This window comes from Stenella coeruleoalba, assembly GCF_951394435.1.
Source record: "Stenella coeruleoalba genome assembly, chromosome: 4".
Lineage (NCBI taxonomy): Eukaryota > Metazoa > Chordata > Mammalia > Artiodactyla > Delphinidae > Stenella > Stenella coeruleoalba.
The window spans coordinates 77,868,171-77,884,282 of NC_137149.1; the positions used below are offsets into that span (position 1 = coordinate 77,868,171).

Here is a 16,112-nt window from a genome sequence, read left to right on the forward strand (position 1 = left end):
TGCTGTTTGATGGATTTATCTTTATCCCATCTGGTTAGAATCTACCAGTACCTCCCTTTAAAACACTCTTAAGTGTTTTAAGGTTTTACTTTATTACAGGCTTTTCTATTTTTAATCATTACATGTTTTCAACATTTCACTTTTCTGCTCCATTGTATTCCATTTATATTTCATTATGATTCCCATCTGTCTACCATATCTAAGTCATGTATACTGTTTTCTATAATAGTTTCCTTCTGCCCTTTATTGAAGTGTCAATAAATGGCCTTGGTATATAAAAATTTTGTCATTTATTACAACAAACTCTGATTGCACATAACTATTTTTCTAGATGTCAGCCCTCTATCAATGTTCCAGAATGCATCTTATTTTACATCTGTTCAGACAATTTTAAATGTAATAATATGTCTGTCTTCCTACAAAATACCAACAATCAGCATATTTTAAATGTTTTTTCCCCAAAATTAAAAAGTTTGAATAAATTTCTGAAGTATCTCTAGAGTAGAAAATGCATGTTACAAAATAATCTGGTTTAAGAAAGTATTTTCAAGGAAATATATTTCTTTATGAAAAAAATATTACATTGAGTCAAATAATGCAATCATTTATAGCACTTGGGGGAATTACTGTATTAGTAATGAGTTAAAATATTAGCTATACATTAATTATATAGAGTCTATTTTATTCCTTGTCTGAAACATTTTAAAGTGTTTGGATGAATTCAATATTTTCTAATGCTATAATTGATTATGTTTTTATGGAGTTCAGTACAAAAGTGGCAATCAAAAATTTTAAACTATGTGTCATTCTCTTCTTTCATTTTCTTTCTTATTACTATCCCTTTCAATGTTAAACTGTATCTACCATTAGTTATTCATAAAATATAATACCTAAATAAACTACATAAGCTAAAATGGATCCCTTGAGGTCTACCATGTCACTCTTTGAGAATTCATGATATTGACATTGATAACCTTCACAACGCTGACAAAAATCTATAATCCTTCCAAATAAAGGTTTTTCTCCCCTCAATTTCTGATAAAACTAATACTCATACATGGAATCTGGGAATAATAGAGAGTATGGTCACTTAGTACCAGAGGGACCTGAATATGAAGTATGGAACATTCTCAACTAGCCATGTGACCTGGGTCATGTTACATGATTTTTATGAACATCCGTTTTTTCATCTACAAACTAGTTTTATCTATAAACTAATATCCTGCCTCACAGGGTATTTGTGAATTAATTTCACACATAATTCACAAATAATGGAGATAACATTTGCACATGCTTAACATAGAACTTAGCACATGATAAGCTCTCATTAAATCATTCTTGCTTTTGTTGTTCTTACAATTAACAAAATGGAAGGAGATCCAGGGTGGTAGTGGGGAGAACAGAGCAATGAAATGCTTTCCTTCCAAAGCCCAGCTTCGTCACCAGCTGGAAAAGTCACAGAAAGAATAGAAAAGAATCTTGAATGCTGCTCCAGTTACTAGCGGGCGTTAAAAGGAAAGAAGATGAATTTTAGTCATTCTCTCCTCTATTCAAGTGCACATAGAGTGACTTTAATAATAGAAACATGAGGTGATGATGTAGGATATTTTTGATGTTTCCATGAGGTGATAATGTAGGATAGTTTTGATGCTCCCATGTTCAACTGATTATGAAATTTTAAATTATCTCTAAAAATTCTGTAGACAACTAAAAATGAAATAATGTTAAAAATGACATTGTATTTTGTTGAAATGTAGGATCTCTCTCATAATCAAATCAAACTTGAATCAAAATGTAATTTTTTGAGAATAAATTTGAGACAATAGCCTAGTTAGGTACAGATAGGTTAAGTGTTGAATCTACATTACTCAAATGTTGATCAATGCTCCATACTACTCAAATAAAACTAAGTCAAGGGTACACAACTCTCTGTTTTTATAGTTCAGTTGTCTGGATTGCTCTACATGGATTCAGCACATTTGGGAAAACTGAAGGCTTTATGATTTAAGGTATTTTGGAGTATTTATACAATCCACTTTTATTCATGCAAAAAAATTAGATTTAAAAAGTTTAGATTTAACGGAAAGGAGGAAAGAAAATATTTTCATCTGAATTTTGTTGCTCTTTTTCAATGTGGATAGCAATTTGGATAAAGATTAAACTTTAGTTTAAAAACAAATTATTGTTACAATGGCATTAAATTTTTGAAAATTTGGAAAACACTTATTGAAACAAAATTATGAATTAGATGTCAAGTATATCTCAGTAAAGCTAAACTTTTAAAATTATGAATTAGATAATACTTAAAAGATAATCACAATATTGTGGAGAAATATTAAAACTTTTTACCACCTAATTTTTCAAGTCAGAAACTTTGGAAGGCCCTTAACTGTCCTCTTCCTATATCTGATAAATCACCAAGTCCTAGATTCTACTTCAAAATATCTTCTCAATCCAGTTTTCCATTAAGCTGACGCTCGTGTTTGCAGCTTCCAGGTAAATATTTATTGTGGGGTCCCTATTTATACAAGCAATTTGATTTAAAAATTATTCATCAGGTGATGACCAGTATATTGATTTATCAGTGAAGATATAGAATAATTGGTAGAGAAGATGTATTTACATATTTACTAATTTTCTTATCAGCTCATGGAAACATTTTTCATAGTAAGGGACTATATCTTCCTGTTCTGGTTCAGGAACCATCTCTTCATTTCTTTCTCTATTGGCAAATGTGTCATTCCTGGCTAATGTCTTATCTCTCCCTGTGAAGAATAACTAGCAAGCCCATGGCTACAATGGCTCTTTAGAGGATGTTTGTACTAAAACGAGATGGATCTTCTTGTCTTTCCAGTTTCCTCATACCAATTACAGTTGACCCTTTAATAACAGAGGCTTGAACTGCATGGATCCACTTGTAGGTGTTTTTTTTTTTTTCAATCAATATACAGTTGGTCCTCTGTATTCAGGAATTTCACATCTGTGGATATGGAGGGCTGACTCTATTCATTGTACTATCCCTTTTTGCATAAGGGACTTGACTACTGTATTTGATGCTAGTTACATTATTACTCATGATGCTGCATGATCCATTGAACCCTGCCCCCCTCCCAATCCTGGCTTTCAGTGATTTTCTTAAAGGTTAGTACTCTTTTGGTGATGACCATGAACGCAAACCTTACCCAGAGTATACAGGAGAATGTGAGCTCTTATTCATTTTCTGGATATGTTAATTTACCACTTAACATTTTAAGATAAATATAAAACAATGTATCTTTCAACTATGTCTTTTCTTCAGTGCGTTAGGCTGTAATCGTTGCATTCCTAGAAGGTGATGTCTTTCAATATTAATTGTACCACTCTTCACACACAGTAGGCAAGAGGTCTGTAGGAAGAAGGAGAATAGTAGTCCCATTTGCACAGGAACATCTGCCCTTTATCTGACATGGCTTAAGACTGACAATGTCACCACGTTGACTGGAAGAATCCATTAGCATTGCAGAGCAATGGTACTGAAAGCTCTCAGATGAGATAAATGTAGCTATAACCAAGTACCGACTGGCATGGTGCATGGAACCTGTAGAGCACGTAGGGTAACTGGGTGCCATGGGCGAGTGCCAGGGTAAAGGATTCTTGTCACTATCTCAGCTGAGATGCTGTAGTATAGTGGTTCCCAACTAGGGTTGATTTTCTTGGCCAAGTGATACTTGTAATGTCTGAACACATCATTTAAGGTTATCACAACCGGGGTAAAGGAGCCAGATTAATGCTGGTGCCTAGTGGGAAGAGGCCATGATGCTACTTAACATCCCACAATGCACAGACTGTCCTGCTGCCTCCCCCAAACAAGGAATTATTCAGCTTGAAACGTCAATCGTGCCAAGGTTAAGAGACTGCTGTAGACCCATGGCTGCATTGAGGTAGAAACTTAGATGGGCGAAGACTGAGGAAATTGTTCACATACACTTATTAAACATAAAATCAGTGGTCTGTTAGTGTCTGAGACTCCTGAACTTTCTCTGTGTCCCATGTGAGTGTCATCCCAAATCAGTATGTCTGTATCATACTTGGGCCCAATCTAATATGATCCTGAAGGAAAAATTGGTCAGTGTTAGCAATCCACTCACCAGACTGTTCCCCTTAAACAGGAGACTAGCCTCTGGACCCTTGGACACCATCGTAGTACAAGTTCTAGAGCTTCTTGAAAAATCTGGTCCACCCTATTCATGTAGAGAATCAAGAATTGAAGGAAGGGACTTCCCTGGTGGCGCAGTGGTTAAGAATCCACCTGCCAATGGAGAGGACATAGGTTCAATCCCTGGTCCAAAAGATCCCACATGCTGCGAAGCAGCTAAGCCCATGCACAACAACTCCTGAGCCTGTGCTCTATAGTGCACAAGCCACAACTACTGAGCCTGCGTGCCACAACTACTGAAGCCACACGCCCTAGAGTCCGTGCTCCACAACAAGAGAAGCAACCGCAAAGAGAAGCCCATGCACCACAATGAAGAGTAGTCCCTGCTCACCGCAACTAGAGAAAGCCTGCACGCGGCAACGAAGACCCAGCACAGCCAAAAATAAATAAAAAATTAAAGGGCTTCCCTGGTGGCGTAGTGGTTGAGAGTCCACCTGCCGATGCAGGGGACACAGGTTCGTGCCCCAGTCCGGGAAGATCCCACATGCCGCGGAGCGGCTGGGCCAGTGAGCCATGGCCGCTGAGCCTGCGCTCTGCAATGGGAGAGACCACAACAGTGAGAGGCCTGCATGCCGGAAAAAATAAGCAAAAAAACCAAAATAAAACAACGTATTTAAAAATAGGAAATGAAAATCAAACCACTATGAAATATTACCTTGACACCCACTTAGAAAGCTGTGATCAAAAAGACAGACAATAGCAAGTGTTGGTGAGGATGTGGGAAATTGAAACCCTCATTCATTGTTGGTTGGAATGTAAAATGGTGCAGCCACTTGGAAAAAAGTTTGACAGTTCCTAAAAATGTTAAACATACAGTTAGCAAGTAACCCAGGAATTCTACACCTTGGTGTATACCCAAGAAAAATGAAAACATATATCTGTACAAAAGCTTGTAGATGAGTTTTCCTGGCAGCATTTTTCATAATAGCCCAAATGTAGAACTACCCAAGGGTCCATCACTGGATGAATGGCTAAACAAAAGTGCTATAACCATGCAATGAAATATTATTCAGCCATGAAAAGTAATGAAGTGCTGATACATTCTACAATATGGATGGACCTTGAAAACATTATTCTATGTGAAAGAAACCAATCACAAAAGATCACATATTATATGATTTCATTTATGTGAAGCATCCAGAAAAGGCAGATCTACAGAGACAAAAGGAAGTTAGTATTGTTTGGGAGAGCGGTAATAGGGAGTAACCAGTAATGATTATCAGGGTTACTTGTGGGGGTGAAAAAATTGTTCTAAAATTAAATAGCAGTGATGATTGCCAGGTTTTGTGAATATACTAAAAATATTATTTAATTGTACATTTTAAATAGGTGAATTTTCTGACATCTGAATTATATCTTAATAAAGCTGTTTAAAAAAGGAAAAATGTAAGGATGGGAGGAGGAAGAAAAGAAAGTAAGAAAAGAAAATTGTTTCTTGAGCACATGCTGTGGACCAGATACTATGCTGGACTTTTCACACTCATTGATTTTTGTAATGCTCATGACGAACAAGATAGGTTTTGCTATCTTTCAGTTTGTACAAAAGTAAATTGAATCTTAGAGAACTTAAATAACTTTCTAAAGGCTATCAGATAGAATATGATAAAACTGTGATTCACACCAAAGTCCAATTGACAACAAAACCCATGATCTTTCAACACACGGCTGCATGAATTATGCTACCAAGATAAACAGAATATAAAGAAACTCATTTTTCTTCCCAATCATTAGAATTATTATTTTTTTATCTCTTACATGTTAGAACGTGTTTGATTCACTGAAGTTGTAATAAGATAAAAATTTGGGGAGATGAGAGAACTATTGGATCAGCCCATTAAGGTAGACATATATTTTTAAGCAGTACTTTGATTTTCAGAATGCACAATGATCATTTTGTCTGGGTTATCATGAATGAAAAACAGCCAAATGGTTTTCTGGGATTGCTTGAACTCTTGTTGATTCTAAGAACTATAGTTATCAAGAAACATCCATTTCAAGTTCAGAAACATGCTGATGGTGAACAGACAACCTTGCTTGAACCAGGCAAGCTTTTGAAAATATTATTCTAATTTTATTTTTGTAAGAAGATTAAAAATACAGAATATTGGTCATTTAAAATTTTCTGTCTCAAAATTAATTCCTAATTTATTCTGTGAAAATTAATATACTGTTTTTTAAAAAGCTTAGTAAGGCTTACAAAACATATGAATGAAAATTGATACTATCATTAACATACCAGGTGTTAAATAATTATACACTGAATTCAATTTATGTTATCTTAAGATAAATTTTGAGTATATCTTTCATTGACTCTGTCTTCAAAATTACTTTTCTTAATTCACTTTTTATGCTACTATATCCTCTATTACTTATTGAAGATATAGTTAAAAAGAAATATTTAAATCACTTTGTCAGCATAATTTATAACTTAACTGTAGTATTTTTCCTTTACTAAAACATAGAAATCTTTGAAATACAGGTGCTATGACTTGACTAGATTAACAAGGAGTTAATTTAAGGGAACATCTGGTCGTAACTGCCTAGGGTGGGAAAAAAGGGATCCAGATGCTTATATAATTGATCCCTCCATTTCTCCCTAGTTTAAAATAGAAAATATCTTTGCAGTTGATATAGTAAGCAAAAATTCAGTGCTGTTTGGGTTCACATATGCCTAACAGAAATGTATGTATACATGTTTTTCTAAATTTCTCAAATTGGGGGTGTGCACAAACTTACTCTATATGTGTATATATATATGAATTCTTATTACAACTCTGAAAAATATTTATTACAGCTACTTTGACCACTACAGGAGAGATACATGTGGTAGGCAGAATTCCAAGATGGGACCCAAGGTCTCCACACTCTGGTGTGGCTTCTCCAGTTGATCCTCTGACAACACTGGGTTTGAACTGTGTGGGTCCACCTATATACAGATGTTTTTCAATAAATATGTAGCTGGCTCTCCATATCTGCAAGTTCTGCATCTGAGGATTTAAGCAACCACAGATGGCAAACTTAATACATGATCCAGGGTTGGTTGAATTGGACAATGTGGAATTTGAGGATAGGGAAGGCCAACTATGGGACTTGAACATCTATGGAGATTGACATCCTTGGTGAGTCCTGGAACCAATTCCCCACGGGTACCAAGGGATGATTGTAATCCCCTCCCCTTGAGTGTGGATGTGAACTGTGAATATGATAGATGCCACTCCTATGATAAGTTACGTTATATGGCAGATGTGAAGGAATTTGGTAGATATATGGTTAATCGGCTAACTTTAATTTAATCAAAGGAAATTATCCCTAGTGGGCCTGACCTAATCAGCTGAGCCCTTTATAAAAACTCAAAGCAGGAGAGGAAGCTATCCTACTAGCCTTAAAGAAGAAAGGTGTCAGAAGGTATACAGCTCCAAGAAAATTGATTCTGCTTATAATGATGAAAGCTGGGTAAAGGACCCTGGGCAGCAGATGAGACCTGGTGACACCTTGGTTGCAGCCAGTTAGATCCTAAGCAGAAGACACAACTAAGCTGTGCTCTGACTCCTGTTCCATGGTAACTGCAGAATAATACATTTGTGCTGTTTCAAGCTGCTAAGTCTGTGGAAGTTTGTTGCTTAGCAGTGGAAAAATAATCCAGTACATATATCACAAAGCCTTGAATTTGGTAGTGCATTCATTAATGCTCCTATCATGAATTTTAGCATTAAAAAAATAGAGCTAATTTCAAAAAAACCTTCCATAATATCAAGAATTATCTTCTGTCCTGACATTAGCAAGAAGTTCATTAGTAGAAAATTTTTTTTTTTTTTCCCGGTACGCAGGCCTCTCACTGTTGTGGCCTCTCCAGTTGCGGAGCACAGGCTCAGTGGCCATGGCTCACGGGCCCAGCTGCTCTGCGGCATGTGGGATCTTCCCGGACCGGGTCACGAATCCGTGTCCCCTGCATCGGCAGGAGGACTCTCAACCACTGCGCCACCAGGGAAGGCCCGTAGAAAATTTTTTTAAGTGTGGCAGCACAGGTAAATCTCAAGCATACATGTTCCCAGCTAAAATTGATTAAAGGTATATCCTTGAATATAAAAGATGCTCTTCTATAAACAGACTAAGAAAGAGGATTGTAATACATTGAAAAATAAAAGAGATTTACGGCATAACCAATTGAAGTTTAACTGTTAATTCTAGGAATATTTTCCAAGTTGACTGGGTTTGTGAGGCTGGGGTGAGAAGTGACTTACAAAATAAAAAGGATTTCCTTTTCAGGACACAAAATTGCAGAGGGAAATCTAGCAGGAGGCACTGTGAAAGGATGTATTCTTTCATAAGCATTATCTAGTTTTGCAATAATACTTGAGAAATTCAGAAACTGTTTTCTAAAGGAAGAATAGAAGAAGCAAAAGAAGCTTTATTTCAATTTTTTCCTTGCTTTTTCTTCTTAGAAATAGAATAGTGAGCAAGAATTCTTTTTGATCATTAATAGAAAACTTGCCATAGTGCATTTAATCAAGTTAGAAACATAGGAATGTATCTAACAACATTTAGCATCTTTGCACAAAAAGAATCATGGTCACAGAAATGTCAAGTACTCAGAAGACCAATTACAGAAGAAATGAGGTACAGAATATGTTATCTGAGAGCAGCTTAGAAGCATCCATGCCCCGTGGTGAAATAAAGGGCAAGATATAGGCAAGGCAGTCATCACTTTTATATAATTTGGAAACAAATAGAGGAGTCATGTTATTGTGAATACCCATTAGCTATTACAAATTGTATCAGAACATTTAAGAAGTGCAGTGAATAACCAATGAGTTTATTATATTCATCATTGCCAGAGTGAGTTCTTTAATAATACAAATTTTATGAAATAGAGTTTGCATTTTATTTACCAAAGTCTCAATATTTGTGATTTTGTCTGAACCTTGATGAAGAGTTGGACTTTATCTATGCCCTTGCTTGTAATTACCAACATTTCATTTTTTCTATCCCTCTTCCTCATTAATATATTTTCTAGTATCCAAAGTGATGAACCTCAAATGTTATATTATTAATTTACTTAATCAAAATCACTGATTAGACAAAAGATAAGATAAACTCACACAGGAAACTATAAAATTTAACATCACAGTCTGTTAATTTGTTTGTTAGATTTTCTTACTAGGAGTTAACAATGTAAAATCCTGTGCTTTGTAACATTTTTTTGTTAGGAATTTCAAGTCAGCCTTAAGACTCTAAGTGCAGAAATTATACATTTTCAGAAAAGCCCTTCTTGGTTCGCTGCTAATGTTTCTTTATTCTTATGCCCTCCCTTAGTCTTAGTTCTACAAATTTTGTGTGCGATTCCCTGAGGATAAAGGCAATACTTACATACTACCCTTCAATAATATTCCTCCTTGAACCTCACCCAGTTACTCTTTGACTATTTTACATCAATCTTTCTGAATTGTTCTTCTCAAATATGTCCAACTTTTGGGACTATTTCTTCTATCTGTCTTGATTCCTAAGGGTTAGTTCGCACCTGTTACAACCTGGACACCTGATCTGCCGTTTGAAGAAAACACTGCTTCCTCCCACCAAGATACTGGTTCCCTTTGATGTTAGTTTATAAGCCAGCTCTCTGACATCTTAGTCATATTTTATTAGGTGTTTTGCATTCTGTTTTCCCGTTCTGTTCCAGTAACAACAAAAATATCTCTCCTTTCCTAATAGGTTAAGATCAGTTAGAAACCAGAGACTTTACTGATTTATTGCATTTTAGTTCCATTTTATCTTAAAGAAATAGTTCTTTCCCTCATGTTTTATCAGCGTACATTTCTTCAGTTTCTTTTAATTCTTCTAGTGTTTCTGTGCTTGAAATAATTTTGAAGTGTTTATGTTTTTAAAGTATTTTTAAAATAAGGCATACAGACCAAATGTTTTGCCCAAGGCCCTGAAAATTTTCTTCAACTTTAGTTGTGCTCATTTTATTTGCTAGTTTTTCTACATCCACCTATGTTTATGATTTATTCCCTTTAAAACAATGGCCCCATTTCTCTTTATTTGTTTGTTTGTTTCTGATAAAATATATCACACTCTTTGTGTAAAGCCACAACTTGAGTTTCTGATATCAGAAATAGTAATCAGAACTCATGTGATTAATGAAGCCAGGTCCTGACATCGTTCAGTGAAAGGAATGAGAGTTGGGAATTTGAATATGGTGTAGCCCATCTAGTCTGCCTACTTTACCATTGGAAGACTATCTCTGTAGTCTCAAGTCCTGGTCCATAATCTAAGTAGATAAACATACCAAAGATGACCAAAAAAGGAAAAAAATGTTTTTCTTCACCTAGTGCAAACAATGGTTTTTCTCTGTTCAAGTTTTTACCTTAGTTGGCCTAACAACCCATATAGCATGGTGGCCTGCATGTCTTTGTTAAAGCCTAGCATGGTTCGCCCATTATTTGTACAGCATGGCCTGCCTCTTGTTTGCGAAGACCCAGTCCTATAGTCTGCCTATGTAAGTTGCAAAAGCCTCCACACACAGAAGTTTCCGGTGCTTAGTATAATTCTCTTCTGTCACTATCTAGAAAGTTTTAATACTTTTTAACAAAGGGCTCATATTTTAATTTTGTACTGGGTACCACAATTCATGTAGTTGGTTTGGGTGGCCAAGGATGCCTTTTGCTACAGTTAACTTCCAAGGTCACAATTCCATGTGACTGATTTTAAAGTCATCCAGAACACATCACTTAAAAATAAATGTTTAACTATAAAAATAAACAAATGAAAACAGCAAAAAGAAGTTATTATAATCTGATAAGCTGACATGTTCAAGAAATCCTAATACTCATGTTTACTATAGTACCATGAAATCTTACAGCCACTACTTCTGGATGCTCTAGGTGTATCTGTCACTCCTTGTATATTGCCTCATTTAATATTAACCCCTGTCTGTTCTCCATGTTCTAAGCCAAATGGACTTGGAGATTAGAGGGACACAATAAGCTGGACTCTTCTATTTTATTGAGATTCAGAAACCCTTAAAAGATAGACAAGAATCAAATTTTCAGAGATCAAAGTATCAGTTGTTTTTTTTTTAACATTTTATTTATTTATTTAGTTTTTGGCTGCGCTGTGTGTTAGTTGCGGCACGTGGGATCTTCGCTGAGGCATGCAGGATCTTTCACTGCAGCTTGCAGTCTCTTTGTTGCAGTGTGTGGGCTTCTCTCTAGTTGTGGAGTGTGAGTCTTCTCCCTCTAGTTGTGGCGTGGGGGCTCCAGAGCACGTGGCTCTGTAGTTTGCAGCATGTGTGCTCTCTAGTTGAAGCACGCAAGCTCAGTAGTTGTGGCCCAAGGGCTTAGTTGCCCCGAGGCATGTGGGATCTTAGTTCCCCGACCAGGGATTGAACCCATGTCCCCTGCATTGGAAGGCAGATTCTTTATCATTGGACCACCAGGGAAGTCCCAAATTATCAGTTTTATTTCTGATAAAGTGACATGGGAAAGTTTGGCCAATTTTGTTCAAATGTCCTGTTAACGCTCTCCTAGCTGAAATATTCCCGCAAGCTACAGGCTTCCCACATAGATCTTGCCCCACTAAGCCTAGTACAAAACTGAAAAAAGGTAGGATTGCCAAACTAAGAGTTGATAGGATTGCCAGCTGCTTCCCCTTTTCCCCACTAAAAAGAGGAGAGCAGAGCTACACATGCCCCATTACTTCTCCCAAATTTATCAATCAAATAACTCAACTCTCCTCCCTTAAGGAAGAGTGAATGAGGAGATGTGTCTATAAATCTTGAACTGAATTCACACAGATTACTGAAAGCAGGGAAAAAGGAGGTTCTTTTAATGGGGGGGGGGTGTTTTAAGGCAAGGTAATATAACTTACTAAGATATACCTCTGGTCCATCTAAGGGAAGGATTTAGGGTTGAAAATTGTTGAAGAAATCCAAAGGCCCTTCTCTACAAGAACTTATCCAAAGGATAAATAAGCAACACAAATTTTAGAGTAAAACCTAAATATTTTAACGTACATGCAAGAAAATTGAGAATAAAAGTAAACCAGTGATTCTATTTGTGAAGTAATAGGAATTTAAGGCTAAACACCCTTTTTTCAGATTCACCATTTTTAAAGATGATGACTTTTAATTTGCTACTATAGTTTAATTTATACTATGGACTATAAATTCAAGTTTCTTCCTGATATTTCATTTGATTTTGAACAGTGACATCCAGATGCACAGTGTAATGTCCACTATGGCACACTGTACACAGTTATATTCTCATATTCCCCATTTCCTCTATTAAGAAAATAGAAATATATTCTAGTGGGTACCTAGGAGTATTCCTCTTTCCTCCATAATATCCCAAGACTACACTGGGATGACTGAAGAGGAGTCATTAAGCTCACCTGGTGTCTGATGCCACAAAAACAATCCAAGGACCAATTATGTACGGATTTAATTTAAGGATGTTACAGTGTTCCATTTTGCCTGCGTTTGTTACCATATGTTCCAGATATTTTCCATATCCACTCTCCACTCTGCTCTCTGCCCTGGGACAATGACCCACAAGGATTACATAAACAAGTACCATGCCTTCTGGCTTCAGGTTAGGGTAAGCCAATGGTGAGCCCAGGCAGAACTGCAAGGAGAGAGAATGGTAAGATCAGGTAATTAATTGTTGCCCGAGTTCCCACACTGAGGCGATGTCTGGGTATCTCTCCTCTGAAAGTCACTGCTCCTCTCAAGTCTCTTTTCTCCACAGGACCCTCTCCTTCCAGTTTCTAGGAACCACCCGTCTGGTGTTCCCTGCCTCAGATTGCTGTACTATTTCTTGTGGTTCCCTCATACCCAACCATACTTTCCTAAATAGTTCCTTTTTAAACATGCCAAGGATTATCCTAATTTTAATGTGCCGTCTATTTTATACAGACACCCAGAAATACCCTACAGTGGGAAGGTCTATCTAAAAACATGTAAATCACTTGGTGTATACTAAAACAAGAGTATTTTCTGGTTTTAGGAAATGAAACAAAATTAGTGGCATGTTGGTAGGGAAAAGTCCTTAGCTATTTTGTTTAGATCAATTGCATTTATATAAAAGTGGCTTTTAGCATGTGCATACAATCTTACTGGTCCCTGAGTTACTGAAGCTCTCCTCATGGATAAATATTTAACAAACTCCAAGAGGGGATGTTTCCTTATCCATCTCCATACCTCCCAAGGAAAGGCCTGTTCCTGAGAGCATTATGATTACCTACGAGATGTTGTCTGATCAATATATTTCTACTTAAGGATGCCAGATACTTAGAGTGATGATCTTCCAGACTATACAATATTAGAATCCATTCCAGAGTCCTTGTGCCATTTAAATAAAGAAAATCATTTACAAAACAACTTAAAGTGTAGGTTTAAAAAAAAGAAGAAATAAAAAGATGCTGAATTAGTCAACCAGTATATGGCAGTCACACTGCTCTCCTGAAAAGTAAAATCTAATTGTACTTCTCAACCCTGATACTCACCCAGTACTCATAGACTATGCCATTTTAAAATTTTGTAGCTTCCCACAGATGAATACCAAATCACATACCAGGAAAACATTGAAAAAAATAATGTCTTAAAAGTGAAATAACTAAATTCAACATAAATTTTTTTAATATCTACTGGCAGTTTCCCCCCCCCTTTTTTTTTTCTTCCTTTTTTTTAAAACCAAATAAATTCTCTTCAGGGAGCATTTGTAGAAGCCATGCATTTTGAAATACAAGTGAAATAATATGCCCTTTATACAAAGATCTCCCCATAATGTGCACATGCATGCAACCTGTTTGTCTTCTTGCTCTCCTTAATTTGTTCTGTCCTCCTTAAGAAACTTCTGATAATAACCATTGGAGGCAGTCATACTACTCTCTTAAATCTCACTATCTCTAGATTACTAAAAATAGATTAAGCTGTGAACAATCATAGTATTTCCTGAGCTTCTCTTCAGAGCAAAATATTGCTCTAGATTACTAAGAAAATAAAAAGGAATGCTGGTATGTTTTTGTCCCTCTAGGAATCTGGTTTCAACCCATAGCCCTTGATTAATAAGCCACTAGGAAAAACCATCCTAAGAAAAGAAACTTACAAGCTTAGGTTTAAAGACACAATCTTTGGCCTCATGTTTTTTCCTTGTTGGGCAACAAAACTTATCAAAGGACATAAAGAAGCCTTTTTGTGAAAGTCGGTTTGAAAATAACTGATAGATTCTTTATCCTCCTGAAAATTCATTAAATAAATACGTGTCTAATTATAAAAATAACTAGAATAAAAATGGGAAATGTCACGTACATGAGTCAACAGTTTGAAATGGATTATTAATTAAATAAATTTCAAACCATCTGGTTTTCCAGTCTTGATTAAATTGGAGTGTAATCCATATGAATGGATCAGCTGTGGAACACACAGCACTGTTCCATATAAATGAGTCATGTATAATAATTTTCTGTATATTTAAAATGAGAACTTTATGTACTGAACCACTAGAAAATATACAGATAATCAGATCTCTTTTCCCTCAGTTCTTCAATGCAAGTTATCATTAGGAATATCTCATCACTTTACATTTGTAGGAATCTGTTTGCTTTTATTTTTTCGTGATCAAATACTTGTTAATGCATTTTTAATTTCTACTCTTTACTCAGTGAGAGACAAAGACAAAAGAATGAGTTAGAGACCTAGCTGTCAAATAACTTGTAAACCTACTGGGGAAGAATATAGCTGGACATGGAACACCAATGAACACTGCAAAGCAATTCCAAACACATACTAGGAATTTGGTAATGATTAATGCCCTATCTAATTTACAGAGTTAAATGACCATTCATGCACAACATTTGTAAAAGGTGTGTGCAGAATTGCCATTTTCTGTGAATCCTTGAAGCTACACAGGTATGGCTCTAGACAAAAGTCAGGTTTACTTATTTTTAATCTTAATGTCAGCATCTAGAAAGTGTGTGGCAAGTTATAGGTGTTCAATCAATATTTATTAAATGAAAAAATAAGGGAGTGTGAATCCCTCCTAACTAAGAAGACATTCTCCCATCCATCAAAGCTCTCCGAGTTCTGTAGGCATCTGGAGTTACGTTTCCTAGTTGCCATGGTTGCTTATCGCTTAAACTGCAGTATTGTTAACACTTTAAGCATTAATAGCAATAGTGTTTTTTTTACAGTTGCTGTCGATCTCCCTTGTCAGAAGCCACGAACATCTCACTGGTAGAGTGGCAATGAGAGGGCTACCCAGAGAAACAGTCCGGGAAATGGTGTTCTACCCAACATTCTGCTTCTGTCTGTGCTCCAGGAAATGTGTTTCTGCCTTATCTTTCCTGGAGCACCTCTCCATCTACTCTGCCTCTTGTTTAGCTTGTTTTCCTTACTGGACCAGTGCCTAGGGTTGCTCTGGCTATCTGAACCCTGTTCAGGTCCTGGAATCCTACCTTTGGAATACTCTCTCTTGTCCTCTGCTTGGTGCCGTGCATTGAACCATTTTTTGACTCTTTCTTCTTTTTCTTTACTTAACCTTAATAATTGGCTGTGTTTTTTTTTGTTTTTTTGGGTTTTTTTTGCGGTACGCGGGCCTCTCACCGCTGTGGCCTCTCCCGCTGCCGAGCACAGGCTCCGGACGCGCAGGCCCAGCGGCCATGGCTCACGGGCCCAGCCGCTCCGCGGCATGTGGGATCTTCCCGGACCGGGGCACGAACCCGTGTCCCCTGCATCGGCAGGCGGACTCTCAACCACTGCGCCATCAGGGAAGCCCTTGGCTGTGTTTTTAACTGACTTTACATGAACTGTTTTTAATCTGGGCCGCCTCCTCAATATATATTTGTGGACTCCAAACATGCCTCAAGCAAGTCCTTAGCTGGACTAAAACTCCCTATAATCATAACAAACAGATGGGTATGA

General features: G+C 36.7%; 1 protein-coding gene across 1 annotated transcript in view; it reads left to right on the forward strand.

Annotated features, from left to right (window-relative positions):
* Window positions 1-16,112, forward strand: part of LOC307185494 (uncharacterized protein) — a gene marked incomplete at its 5' end in the record, with an annotated part of 302,661 nt that overhangs the window by 47,531 nt on the left and 239,018 nt on the right. The window lies entirely within an intron of this gene.